General features: G+C 47.7%; 1 pseudogene; it reads left to right on the forward strand.

Annotated features, from left to right (window-relative positions):
- Window positions 1-1701: 1701 nt before the first annotated feature.
- The window catches only part of LOC107112888, a 122881-nt pseudogene continuing 109998 nt past the window's right edge, over window positions 1702-14584 (forward strand).

Here is a 14584-nt window from a genome sequence, read left to right on the forward strand (position 1 = left end):
GAAGGAATGACCGGATCCGCGGGGGGGGGGCTTGAGTGTCAAGGAAAAGCATGGAGAAGAGGGGGCTGGCTTTTTCATTTTTTGGTAAAGGTAAAGGTTCCCTTGCTCGAAAGCCATACGAATCTGACTCTAGGGTTACGGTGCTCATCTCCGTTTCAAAGCCGAAGAGCCAGCGCTGTCCGAAGACGTTTCCGTGGTCATGTGGCCGGCATGACTAAACACCAAGGCGCATGGAACGGGGAGTTAAAAACGTACTACCCGGACACAGTGTTCCCTCTCGACTGGGGGGGAGGGTGATGATGGGTCAAGACAGAGGAGCAGCGGGAGAAGGGGATTAGGAGGGGGGAGAGGAGAGACCCCCGCCTCCTCTGCTTCTGGCCCCAGCAGGCCTTTCCTTCCTTCTTTCCCCACCTGGCTTCCAAGCGATGCAGCCGTGTCCCTTGGTGTTTGGGAAACTGAGGAGGGAGAGCCCCCCTGCCATCCTCTTGGTCCTTCTCCCTCTCGAAATCCTGGTCCTCAGGACTGTGGGCTGCTTCTCTACTCTGCTCCGTGTGTGGAGAAGAAGAAGGTGGGGGGTTGCCTCCAGGCTCCCCCCCTCCATGAGTTGCAGGATCTTCCCACCGTCACCAGTGCCAGGGACTGGTTGGAAGAGGAGAGACAAGGCTCCCCATCCAGCATGCCTTGAAGACCTCCGTCTCTGACCTGGTTCATACGAGCAGAGACAGTGGCCACGACCACTGTTCCCTCTAAGCTGAGTTAGTATGATCCAGCTCACAATTTTTTAGCCTCTGGCTCACGCATTTTTGTCTTCGCTCAGGACGGATGGCTCCAGAGCAAACTTAATTTATGCAGCAGCCAAATCACCAGCTCACAACTTTAATCCCAGTAGCTCAGGAAGTAGAATTTTTGCTCACAAGACTCCACCGCTTAGAGGGAGCATTGGCCACAGCCTTTCTTGCAGTGCTAGCTTTTACGTGTGGGGTGTTTTTGAAGATGCCAAGAAACATTCCATGCAAAGAAACACTGAATATGATTCTATGATTTGTTGTTGCCGAGTTCAGGGCTGCAATCCCCCGCCTGCCCCCTTGAGCCGGGCAGTTCTAGTTCCTCGGGGCCTTCCCACCCCATGTCCTCTCTTCAATGTGTGGAGCAGGCCGGAGAGCTTTGGCATCCCTCAGGAGGGAGGGAGTTGTGCCATGGCTTCTGGCAGGGGCAGGGGCTGAACCCCCAGGAATGGACTTGGCAAGGGCAAGAGGACAGATGGCCAGAAGGGGAGGGGGTCAGATGGACAAGGAAGGTGCGAACTCCCCCCCCCCCAAAAAAATGGCTTGGGTGTGGGGGAGAAACATCAGGTCAAACTGCCCTGAGCTTTAGTAGATACATTCTAGAACCTAAAATTGTGTCCCAACCAATGTTCCCTCTAAGCTGTGGAGTCTTGTGGACAAAAATTTGACTTTGTGAGCTACTGGCTTTAAAGTTGTGAGCGAGCGATTTGGCTGCTGCATAAATTAGTTTGCTCTGAAGCTGTCCGTCCTGAGCTAAGACAAAAATGTGTGAGCTGGAGGCTAAAAAACTGTGAGCTAGCTCACACTAACTCAGCTTAGAGGGAACACTGGTCCCAACACTTATCCAGAGACAGGTTTACTTCAAAGGGCTGGCGCAGAAAATCCCTCCGTCTTTCCTTCTCTCGCTCCCAGGAAGTGGCAGGAAGACACCACTGATGCCTCCTTCCCCGTCTCCTCTGTGTGGTGAAGGGAAAAAAGCTGCCATGAAGCCTTTTCAGGTAACGGGGGGAGCGTCTCACTTTTCACTTGGTCCAGGTCATACCCTATCTTGGAGATGGGAGAATGAAGAAGAAGAAGAGATTGGATTTATACCCCGCCCTTCACTACCCAAAGGTGACTCAGAGCGGCTTACAAACTCCTTTCTCTCCCCACAACAGACACCCTGTGAGGTAAAAGCAGAAGAAGAAGAGATTGGATTTATACCCCGCCCTTCACTACCCAAAGGTGACTCAGAGCGGCTTACAAACTCCTTTCTCTCCCCACAACAGACACCCTGTGAGGTAAAAGCAGAAGAAGAAGAGATTGGATTTATACCCCGCCCTTCACTACCCAAAGGTGACTCAGAGCGGCTTACAAACTCCTTTCTCTCCCCACAACAGACACCCTGTGAGGTAAAAGCAGAAGAAGAAGAGATTGGATTTATACCCCGCCCTTCACTACCCAAAGGTGACTCAGAGCGGCTTACAAACTCCTTTCTCTCCCCACAACAGACACCCTGTGAGGTAAAAGCAGAAGAAGAAGAGATTGGATTTATACCCCGCCCTTCACTACCCAAAGGTGACTCAGAGCGGCTTACAAACTCCTTTCTCTCCCCACAACAGACACCCTGTGAGGTGGGTGGGGCTGAGAGAGCTCTTGACAGAAACTGCTCTTTTTCAAGAACTGCTCTTATCAGAACTACGGCTTGCCCAAGGCCGTAGCAATCCTGGTCACCAGCCTGCAGGTGGGCCAGGAATTGTCCTGGAATCTCCTGAATTCAGCGATCAGGGCATGCTCCGTGGCATGGCATCCCGCTGAGTCCCCCCCACCCCCAACTACATCCTCCCCAATACCTCTCCAAATCTACAAGAGTTTTCTAAGCTGCAACAGGAAACCCTTTGGAAGGCTGGTTTTGAGTCTGCAGATAACTCCTTGGCCAAACCAGAAAGGTGTTTGTGTGGGGAGAGGGGGGATGATGTTTTTCTCAGGAGTCCTGGCAGAATCCCAGTTTGTAAGACACGACCCTTGGGAGACGGCCCCTCTCCCCCAGAAAATAGAAAGACCAGAAGTTCCAGAACTGGCTGTGGGATGAAATGCATTTCAGGGGAACCAAAGGATGCTTCTGTCATCCCCTAAAGCCCTAGTTCTTAGTTGAGAGGGATCTGGTTGGAAATTCAGGTTCTGTGGGAACGCTGGGAGCCAGTATTGGGATACGATCTTTCGTGATGATTTCCTCCTCAGGAATTGGAATCCAGGTGTTGTCTAGCCTAGATATACTCTGGGCGTGGGGGTGGTAAAAATGGCCAGGGACGTTTGATCAGTACCTAGGATATAACTCTGTTTTCAGTGTCCTTGGAAGTTCGTACAGCAACCCTATATAAGACATTAGTTGTCATGTCAAGTCATGTTTATTAATACGGTCAAGCGACCAGCCAATAGAATGTTTCCAAGAATAATAATAAAATACACAATAAATACATAAGTACCTAGTAAATACATACATCAAATATATATAAAACCTTTAAACGAATACAGGAACAATACAATATATCATTGAAACACACCAATACAATGCTAATTTATCATCAGATCACTATCTAAGGTATAAGCTTCCTCTTTTTAAGGGCCAGAAAGCAAAATTTTGCCACAGCTAAAGATATCCTCTCTATCCGGTCTTCCAGCAAAAAAGTTATAATCCTTAGTTATTTTATGGTCTTTGCTGCTGATGTAAACATCAGTTGAGTTGGTATACGGAAACCAAGAAAGGAGGAACAGTGGCAGACGCAGCAGTGCTGAAGGCAGGGAGCAGAGGAGCTACCAAGTCCAGGCTTGGTTTAGGGCTCCCAAATCTCACCAAATCGCGGTGGGGGATCTGCATGTCTTTGCAGAATCCGTGCCACGGGGACGGCGAGATGCGTTGCACCGCCATCGCCAGGACATGACGCTACAAGTCGCTCTGGCAACGGGGCTGTTTGGAGCCCCATTGCCAGAGCGACGCGTAGTGTCATGTCCTGGAGACGGCTGGTGCAACGCATCTCGCTGTCCCTACGTACCGGATTCTGCAAAGACACATGATCCCCCGCCGCGACTTGGCAACCCTAGCTTGGTTATCTATCAGAAAGCTGAATGCAGTCTGGGCGGTTGGCAAAAAGTAAAGTTTGAGGTTCTGCAGCCCTTGGAGAGTCACATTCACAGTTTTCATGCAGAGAGTATTTTGGACTCCTGTTTTTCAGGGGAAAGAGTTGTCACTCCTCCCCAAATCAGCAGATGTGGTATGTGCTATTAATGTAGAGAAAGAGAATGTGAGTTTGGGGGGAGGGGAGGGCCTGTGGGGGGAACCACCAAAAAGGAGGCCCGGGGGGGGGGGGGGGGGCTGGGTCTCCTTGAGAGAAAGTAGATGCTTCTTAAGAAAAGCTGCCCCAAATGCTCATCAATCGGATCTGGTTGCCAGTGCCACATTATTTGGAATGATTGCCTTGATCAGTCCACCGTCTCTTCCGAAAACACGCTCAGGATGAGTTTGGCTCTTCGACTATTCTTGCCTTCCGGGAGACCAAGCTGGCATTCATCAGAACTGAGTGCCTGGGAAAGAGGGAGACTCATGAGGATCCGCAGACTGAAAGGGATTCTAGAAGAAGCAGATGTCGTTTCCCTTTCCTTCCCTCACCTGGCCAGTCGTCTGCCTCGCACCATGTTTTTCTCTCTTGGTGACACCTGCAACGATCATCCCTCCCTCATGACTCGTGTGCTCCCGCTTTCCAGCACATGAAAGAAAAAGAAGCCTCCTGCTCTGTCATTCCTGTGGTGATTGTCTCAACTGATTTGCTCCTCTCTCTGCTTGGAAGCAGCTCCTCATACTAACTCGTGACCACACCAGGAGGGCTTTGACCAGTCTTGCCCACCGACTGGCAGCCCAAGTGGGGATGGCATTAAAAGCCTCTGTGTTTCCTTCAGCACCCGAGAGGGCAAGCCCTGGCCTTCCCACTGGACTAATATCTGCTTGCTTTTGCGTAGACAAACGTTCCTCTCCAGAAGGGCCTTCCTCCCAGAGGTCCAGCATGCTGTTCCCTTCTGTGTTGGGGGAAGGAGGAGGAAGGCAGAGCAGAGAGGAGGCTGGTCGTGCCCTGTGAGTGGTGGCGCCCCACTCTGTCCCCAGGATGAGCCCAAGGAGAGCTGGGAAGGGAAAGCCTCAGGGCTCTGATCCCCTCCTGGCGGTTGTTGTTTTTTCTCATGGATCAGTTTTCCAGTGCTGGAAAGAACTTCCTTCTTCTTCTTCTCCCAGGGCTCCATGTCCTTTGAAGAGGTGGCCGTGTATTTCACCCAGGGGGAGTGGGCCCTGCTGAGCCCAGCTCAGAGAGCTTTCTACAAGGACGTCATGCTGGAGAATTTTGGGAACGTGGCCTCTCTGGGTAAGGGTCCCTGTCTCCTTGTTGCTGTGAGCTATGGCTATGACTCCTTCTCTGTTCATGGTAAGGAAGGCACTGTTGAGGAGGGACATGGTTAGGCTCTTTTGATAACCTCTGCCACCCCGTCTACCGCCCTGGCCAGGATCCAGGGTTCTCCTGACACAGCGGGGAGGCCCTGCCTAGCAGTCCTTCGACCACAGGAGAGGGCATCAGAAGAGGTGCCAAGATGTACCTTGGAGCTGGGTGACCTGAAGAGGGCCGGGTGACGTCTACTTATTTTTACTTATTTCTACTTATTTTTAGTCCACCTTTTTCACAGGGACTCAAGGTGGATTACACAGAATGAGTCAGTACAATTAACAAAATGGGACTGTCACGACTCAGGTGGGGGTGTCACCTGACGCTGCCACCACTCTGGATTTAGGTTCCCTTGATAAGACCCAGAGCACCCTCCCAAGACCTTCAGACCTCCCTTTAGGCCAAATAACAGGCGTGAGGACCAGGCAGAGTGAAACAAGGAAAAGGTTTATTTTATAGGAGGTCAAACAACAAGGTGCAGAATAATAACAGTAAGTGGGTGAAAAAAAAAAGAAATAAAATGCCCTAACGCGTCTTAATTTACTTTCCCTAGCTCACCATCTGCAGTGGCCTTACACTACTCACCCCTCCCTCAGGATGAGGGTTTTTCCCCTGCAGCAGCCTTCTTTCTGGCTCTGCCCTCTGGAAGAAGAACAACTCTTCCTGTTGCTCCAGAACTTTTATTCCACGCCCTCCTCTTTTCCTATTGGTCCATTTTGGCTCCAAAACCTCCCAGGGGCTTCTGGGAGTTGTAGGCCCAGCCTCACCTACTGCTATGGGGGCGGGGCCACGGCCATACAAGGGAAAACTATGATTTCCCCTTGTATGGCTGTGGCCCCGCCCCCAGCGTGCCTGGCGTCCTCCTGTCACTTCCGGGTGACGTGTGTGCGCCGCGCGCACACAAGACGCCGGCCGGGAGCCCCCCGCTCCTGGCGAAGATAAACTTGGCAACCCTAGCCCAGATCATGACAGGGATATTCAATAAAAAAGGCCATAGGTTTAATATTGTAGAGGTCTAGAACCAGGCAGAAGTATAAAATGTAGTCAAGTCAAGTAATTTATTGTATTTAGCCATTGGCCGTTACAAAATACAGCAGAGCATTCATAAAACGTTAGAAACGTTAAAATACAACCATTAGTGACCAGGTTAAAATTAACTACTAGTCCGTGGTAAAAGAAGAATAAAACAGGTTTGATCACCATCAAGTAGCCTGCCCCTTAGATCTAGACTTGGATGCTGCTAAAGCAAACAGGGAAACTCTATGGGATAGATAAGCATCATTATCGGACAGCAGGAACACAGTCTTCTTGGTTTCTGGGAGTGCCCTTGCAGACCTAATAGAATTCCTGCTTAAAATTTCTCTCTTGGAGTGTTGTAAAGCAGACAATAGAGCATATAGTGAGGATTCTCCACCTCTGGCAAACCACAAATGCAGAGACATTGCTCTTTTGGAGTATGTGAGTAACGACCAGCCAAAAGAGCTGTTTTCATGGTTTGGAACCACAAAGCTGTAAAGGACACTCTGAGGTTATAGTTAGAGATATTAACTAGGTAACTTGACCTGCAGTGGTCAAATTTGCAGTATTTATACCAGGGAGCCACTTTAGATTTCAGAATCAGAGAACGATTGATCAGTGCATCACAGGGCTTTTTTTGTAGAAAAAGCCCAGCAGGAACTCATTAGCATAATAGGCCATACCCAACAGCAGAAACTCATTAGCATATTAGGCCAAACCCCTGATAGTACAGCACATTAGCATATTAGGCCACACCCCAATGTTACCAGAAGTGTGGTAATCCAGACACACCCACCTTTTGCTTCTTATTCTGTTTACCTTGTTTGTTGTCAAAACCCAGGGCTTTTTTTGTAGCAGGAACTCCTTTGCATGTTAGGCCACACACCCCTAATGTAGCCAATCCTAATGAGTTTCTGCTGTTGGGTGTGGCCTATTATCCTAATGAGTTCCTGCTGGGCGTGGCCAACTCGGGAGCCAGCTGGAACTCCGTTCCTGTGCGTTCCTGCCCAAAAATAGCCCTGGTGCATCAGCCTCGTATATCCAGTCCCTAAGATGTGAATTCTCAGCTGAGACCCTGAGAAGGTCGTCTGGAATAGTATATCTTTGAATGATAGTATTAAGAAAGTTAGAATGGCTAGGGTCTTTACCAAAATGGAAGTTGCCTGATCGATGGCTTATAGGAATGGAGCTCGGAGGCGTGTTCTTTTTCCAGTATTTTATAACCGCCAGGTATGCCCGGGCCTTCACTGAGGGAAGTCCCAGTTCAGCTCTCATTAAAGATGTGGGAGTACCTCTGGGCAAAGCTAGAATTCACCTCATGTTAACATGACACATTAAGCACTGCAAAAAATGACATATTGAGATCATGTTTAGAGTAAGCTATGACGCAGCCTAACTGTTTAGGAGATATGAAGGCTTTCACAGACAGAGTTCATTAGCTGTTGTAGATTTCCCGGGCTGTACGGCCATGGTCTTGGCACCGTAGAACCTGACGTTTCGCCAGCAGCTGTGACTGGCATCCTCAGAGGTATAACACAGAAAGATGGAGTACTCTCTGTGTCAAGGTGAGAAGAAAAATAGTAGGCAGGTAATTTATATCTACTCAGGAAGGTGGGGTAGGGCTGAATCATTATCTTGTAGGCGTTTCCCAGGCTGTGACATGCCAATGTCACATGTGAATGTCTTCTCACATTAACGCAGAGAGTACCCTTCAAGGCAACTCAGAAACTCCAGGTGCTACAGAATGCTGAAGCTCAGATGTTCTCAGAGGCTAGACGGATCATACGCATGACACTCATTCTGCACTCAGTGCCCAAGAGCTACCTGCCTCAATTCAAGGCAATGGCTACTCCATCAAGGAGACTGACTGTGAAGAGCTCCAGGTAGATCTCCGCAGATTGGGTGAGTGGGTGACAGTGTGGCAAATGAAGTGCTGGCAGGGCTATTTTTGGGCAGGAACACACAGGAATGGAGTTCCGGCTGGCTCCCGAGTTGGCCACGCTCAGCAGGAGCTCATTAGCATAACAGGCCACACCCAACAGCAGAAACTCATTCGGATTGGCTACATTAGGGATGTGTGGCCTAACATGCAAAGGAGTTCCTGCTACAAAAAAAAGCCCTGGGTTTTGACAACAAACAAGATAAACAGAATAAGAAGCAAAAGGTGGGTGTGGCTGGATGACCACACTTCTGGTAACATGGGGGTGTGGCCTAATGTGCTAATGAGATGTAATGTCAGGGGTGTGACCTAATATGCTAATGAGTTTCTGGTGTTGGGTGTGGCCTATTATGCTAATGAGTTCCTGCTGGGCTTTTTCTACAAAAAGAGCCCTGAGTCCTGGTAAGTATAGGGTGATGCCCATTGGGACGAGACCGCTTCCTTCTAGCTGTCAGGAGTTTTATCTTTTCCCCCATGGAGCAGGTCAGGCCAGGTTGAAGTAGCTTTTCCTGTAGTCTCCAGGAGTTTCTTCTAGAAGTCCTTCTTGTACTTAATTCCTCTGAATCTTTGTTCCCTTCCCAAAATCACCTCTCTGCCTGGGGGGTGGGGGACTGGACTATCCCACTGGCTCTTACTAGACCCATGAGCATTTCTTAAAAGGTGGCTTTAGTGAGGCTGGAAAGCAGTTGAATTGACTTCTCCCCTCCAGACTGTTCCCTGCAGAGAGACAGACACTTTTAAAAAATTGCTGGGGAAGGTTTTGTTCAGTTCAAACCCTAAAAAATAAAAATGCAGCTCTTCAGTTGCCTTATTGGGCCTGGAGGGATAGAATCCATCTAGCTTGGAATTGCTGGATGCGTGTGCACAGAGAAGAATGATAATCTTGTATTTTTTTCTCCTGATGAAAGGACTTGTGGCTGCCAAACCTGACCTTATATCATGGCTGGAAGGAGAAGATGAACGCGATGGTGAGAAGTGAATTTAACTGCTGACACATTGATTGGGTCGATATGCGTTCAAGTCAGGAGAAAGAGGTTGGGTTTCTAGATGACTGTGCCATGGAGCAGATGGTCACAGAACTTAGCAGGGGGAGGCAGTCCTGGACTTGGTCCTAAGTACTGCTCAAGAGCCGGTAAGAGATTGTAAACATGATCGCACCAATTGGGAACAGTGACCATAATGCTATTAAGTTTAGCATTTATGTTAGTAGGGAGTTGCACAAAAAGACCAATACGACCACATTAAAATTTAGATGGGGTAAGTTCTTTAAGAACATAAGGGAAGCCAATGTTGGATCAGGCCAATGGCACATCTAGTCTAACACTCTGTCACACAGTGGCCTAAAATACCAGGTGCCTTCAGGAGGTCCAGCAGTGGGGCCAGGACACTAGAAGCCCTCCCACTGTTGTCCCCCCCAAGCACCAAGAATACAGAGCATCACTTGCCCCAGCCTGAGAGTTCCTATCTATCCCTTGTGGCTAATAGCCACTGATGGACTTCAGCTCCATATGCTTATATATTTCCCTCTTGAAGCTGCCCATGCTTTTAGCCGCCACCACCACCTGTGGCAGTGAATTCCATGTGTTAATCACTCTTTGGGTGAAGAAGTACTTCCTTTTATCCATTCTAACCTGACCGCTCAGCAATTTCATTGAGTGCCCACAAGTTCTTGTATTGTGAGAAAGGGAAAAAACTTCTTTCTCGACCTGCTCTATCCCATGCATAATCTTCTAAACCTCGATCATGTCACCCCTCAGCCGTCATTTCTCCAAGCTAAAGAGCCCTAAGCGTTTTAACCTTTCTTCATAGGGAAAGTGTTCCAACCCTGTTATCATTCTAGTTGCCCTGTTCTGCACTTTTCCCAACACTATAATATCCTTTTTGAGGCGTGGTGACCAGAACTGTACACAGTACTACAAATGAGGTTGCACCATCGATTTATACAGGGCTATGATGATACTGGCTGATTTGTTTTCAATTCACTTCCTAATAATCCCCAGCACAGCGTTGGCCTTTTTGATTGCAGTCGCACACTGAGTTATCTATTACGACTCCAAGATCTCTCTCTTGGTCAGTCTCTGCCAGTTCAGACCCCATCAATATTTATATTTAGGAATTTTGGCTCCAATATGCATCACTTTGCACTTGGACACATTGAACCCCATTTGCCATGCCTGCCTGGTTAGGTTTGGTGTAGTGGATAAGTGCGCAGACTCTAATCTGGGAGAACCGGGTTTAATTCCCCAGTCCTCCACATGCAGCTGCTGGTGTGACCTTGGGTTAGTCATAAGTTCTCTCAGAGCTGTTCTCTCACGGGCAGTTCTGGAAAGAGCTCTCTCAGCCCTGCTTACCTCACAGGGTGTCTGTAGTGAGAAGGGGAAGGAGTTTGTAAGCTTCTCTGAGACTCCGAGTGAAGGGCAGGGTGAAATCAAATCTCCTCCTCTTCCTCCTCTTCTTCTTCAAAGCAAGAGAAGTAATAAAAGGTAAGAAGGATTCCTTTAAGTGGTAGAAGATTGGTCCAAGTGAGGTAAATAAAAGGGAGCGAGTTTGGCAAATAAAATGCAAGTTGGTGAAAACAAAATCTATGGTGCAGCCTCGTTTGGAATATTGCACACAGTTCTGGTCACCGCACCTCAAAAAAGATTAGCGGGATGGAACACCTTCCCTATGAAGAAAGCTTAAAGAGGTTAGGAGAAAAGATGTTTGAGAGGTGACAAGAGGTTTACAAAATTATGCATGGAATAGAGAAAGAAGTACTTTCCTCCCTTTGTCATAATACAAGAACTTGTGGGAACTCAATGAAAATAATGAGCAGTAGGTTTAGAAGAGATGAAAGGAAGTTCGTCTTTACCCAAAGAGTAATTAACACGTGGAATTCACTGCCACAGGAACTGGTGGCGTCTACAAGCATAGACAGCTTCAAGAGGACGTTGGATAAATATATGGAGCAGAGGTCCATCAGTGGTATTAGCCATAAGGTATCGAAGGAACACTCTATCTGGGGCGGTGATGTTCCATCTTCTTGGTGCTTGGGGGGGCAACAGTGGAAGGGCTTCTGGAGTTCTGGTCCCGCTGCTGGACGTCCTGATGGTATTTGGGTTTTGGCTACTGTGTGACACCATGTTGGACTGGATGGGCCATTGGCCTGATCCAACATGGCTCTCTTATGTTCTTATGACGAGCCATTTTCCCTGTTCTCTGAGGAATAGGAGGGATTGGCAGGTCTGTGGTGAGACTGTGTCTTGCTTGTGCTTCTTCCAAGGGCTGGTGGATTTCTGCAGCCTTGAAGATTTGAAAATGGGAAACTTCCTTTTTCCAAGTCGGATTGCATTTTCCAACTCTAGCCGAGTATTATCCCTCAGAGTGTCAGGGGTCTTTGGAAAGGATATTTCCCATCCCCGTTTCTCTGGGATTTGTTCCACTGGAGCTGCCAGCATTCAACTTGGGACCCAGTCCATGCAAAGAATGTGCGTTGCCACAGAAATATAACACAAAGCAATTTCAGACAACTCTCAAATGAACACATATGATCTCCCCGCCCACCTTACAGAACAATGCACAGAGCAATGTTGTATGTGATTCTGAAGGGCGTGCCGCATAAACATATGCCAGTCATACACAATACCACTGTAATATTCATAGCATGTTTTCCTGGCATATTTTAAACCCTACTGAGGATTCATTTCCTATTATTGACAGTCAATTTCACATCGCCTAGAGTAGCCAGTCAAGAAGCTCATTTAGTACCCCAAGGAACATTCAGAAGAAATGTAAGTAGTGGAGTAGGGGCTACACAGATATCCTGCATACCGGGGGGGGGGATTTCCAGTCAAGTTGGACGGGCATCTGGGGTGGCCTAGAGCTGAGTCAGATGTAGCACAGACTCTGGGTGACCACCTGGCCCCCGTGGGAGAAAGGAGTGCTTCTTCCTACAGTGGCGGATCAGGATTGACAGCTACCACTCTTTTTGGCGGTGGTACATCTCGCAGTGAATTGAGGGTGAAATTATTTTCAAGGCTGGCTTCTCTTTTTGAATGTAGATGTGACCCTTTTGTTCTTTAGGTGTCAGCGCTGAATCCTTAGGATGACCCCTTTTCCTTTATTGTACTTCAAGAGTAGAGTAAGGATATGTGTTATATTCTCACCTTGTGGAGTGCCCTTCAGAGGACAGGTGGACAAGTCATTCATGGAATGGCCCAAGGGACTTTGTCAAACACATCAGGCCAAAACCCACCTCAGTTCTGACATTCCTCATGGACCTGAGAAAAGCAAATAATCAGTCTCTGACCTACATCATTCACCTCACTGGCTTGTCACAAAATTCATGCTACTGTTAACTTATTTCATTCCCTAATGTTTGTGCTCCATTTTTTTCACAATGTTCATGTTTGGTTCCTCTTTTCTTTCAACAGGAGGAGTGCAAAGGATGCAAAAAGGGGAGAAAAAATATAAATGTCTGGAGTGTGAAAAAAGCTTCAGTCATAGTTCAAGCCTTGCTTGCCACCGAAGAATCCACACAGGGGAGAAGCCATATAAATGCCTGGAGTGTGGAAAAAGCTTCCGTCGGAGTGACAGCCTTACTTCCCATCAAAGGATTCACACAGGGGAGAAACCATATAAATGCCTGGAGTGTGGGAAAACCTTTAAGAGTCGTACATATCTTACTTTCCATCAAAGAATTCACACAGGGGAGAGACCATATAAATGCCTGGATTGTGGGAAAAGCTTCAGTCGCAGTGACTGTCTTATTACCCATGAAAGAATTCACAGAGGGGAGAAACCATATAAATGCTTGGAGTGTGCCAAAAGCTTCAGTCGGAGTGACCAGCTTACTTCCCATCAAAGCATTCACACAGGGGAGAAATCATATAAATGCCTGGAGTGTGGCAAAAGCTTCTGGAGTTATACACATCTTACTTCCCATCAAAGAATTCATGCAGAGGAGAAACCATATAAATGCCTGGTGTGTGGAAAAAGCTTCAGTCAGAGTAGCAATCTTTCTTCCCATCGAAGAATTCACACAGGCGAGAAACCGTATAAATGTCAAGAGTGTGGAAAAACCTTCCGTTACAGTTCTGGCCTTGCTCACCATCAAAGAAGTCATACAGGAGAGAAACCATACAAATGCAAGGAGTGTGGAAAAAGCTTCACTCGGAATTACAGCCTTACTTCACATGAAAGAATTCACACAAAGGAGAAACCATATAAATGCCTGGAGTGTGGGAAAAGCTTCCGTTACAATATAAGCCTTGCTAGCCATCAAAGAGTTCATGCAGGGGAGAAACCATATAAATGTCTGGAGTGTGGAAAAAGCTTCAGTCAGAGTAGCAATCTTACTTCCCATCAAAGAATTCACACAGGGGAGAAACCATATAAATGCCTGGAGTGTGGGAAAAGCTTTAGTCAGAGGAGCAATCTTACTTCCCATCAAAGAATTCACACAGGGGAGAAACCATATAAATGCCTGGAGTGTGGGAAAGGCTTCAGTTGTAGTCGCAGCCTTACTTCCCATCAAAGGATTCACATAAGGGAGGAACCATATACCGGTAAATGCCTGGAGTGTGGGAAAAGCTTCAAGAGTAGTAGACATCTTACTTCCCGTAAAAGAATTCACACAGGGGAGAAATCATATAAATGCCTGGAGTGTTGGACAAGATTCAAGAGCAGTACACATCTTAATTCCCATCAAAGAATTCCAGCAGGGGTGAAGCCATAGACATTCCAGAAGTGTGGAAAGGCATTACATCAAAGTAAATTTGATTAGGAAATTAAAAAGCAGTGCAATCAAATTGTATAGTACATACATTGCATAATGCAGTAAAACTGCTTAAAATAGGTCTATGCTTAAATCTTTATTCTTGCTCGCATTTGTATTTATGGCCACTGTGTGATAGAATGTTGGACTGGATTGGCCATTGGCCTGATCCAACATTGGCTTCTCTTATGTTCTAATGTCTTTAAAATGCCCTCAAAACTATTCTCTTTCACATTTTCTGTGTAATGTGAAAATTGTAGGAACCTTCCTGACTTCATCAAGAAGGCCATTCCTACATGTGGCAGCCACAAGAAAGAATCCTTTTCTATGCATCACTGTCAGTCTCATCATTATCTTTGCTAAGGTCCCTGCCACACGAGGGACAAAAAGAACGGGCAAAGTGCGGCTTTTAAAAGCCGCACCAAAATAGGCACGCAGCGGCGGGATCATACAGATCCTGTGAGCTGCCGTGCAATTGCTCCCTGGCACGATCAAATGCCGGGGAGGAAGCCACGGGAGGCTGCTGAACTGCGCATGTCTGAGCATGCACAGTTCGACCAGGACCCGGGGATGCGCCGGCGGAAGAACGCGCCGGCGATCCCACGGCCGGCTTTGATGCGGCCAT

The sequence above is a fragment of the Gekko japonicus genome, unplaced genomic scaffold (genome assembly GCF_001447785.1).
Source record: "Gekko japonicus isolate JY-2015 unplaced genomic scaffold, Gekko_japonicus_V1.1 scaffold3638, whole genome shotgun sequence".
NCBI lineage: Eukaryota > Metazoa > Chordata > Lepidosauria > Squamata > Gekkonidae > Gekko > Gekko japonicus.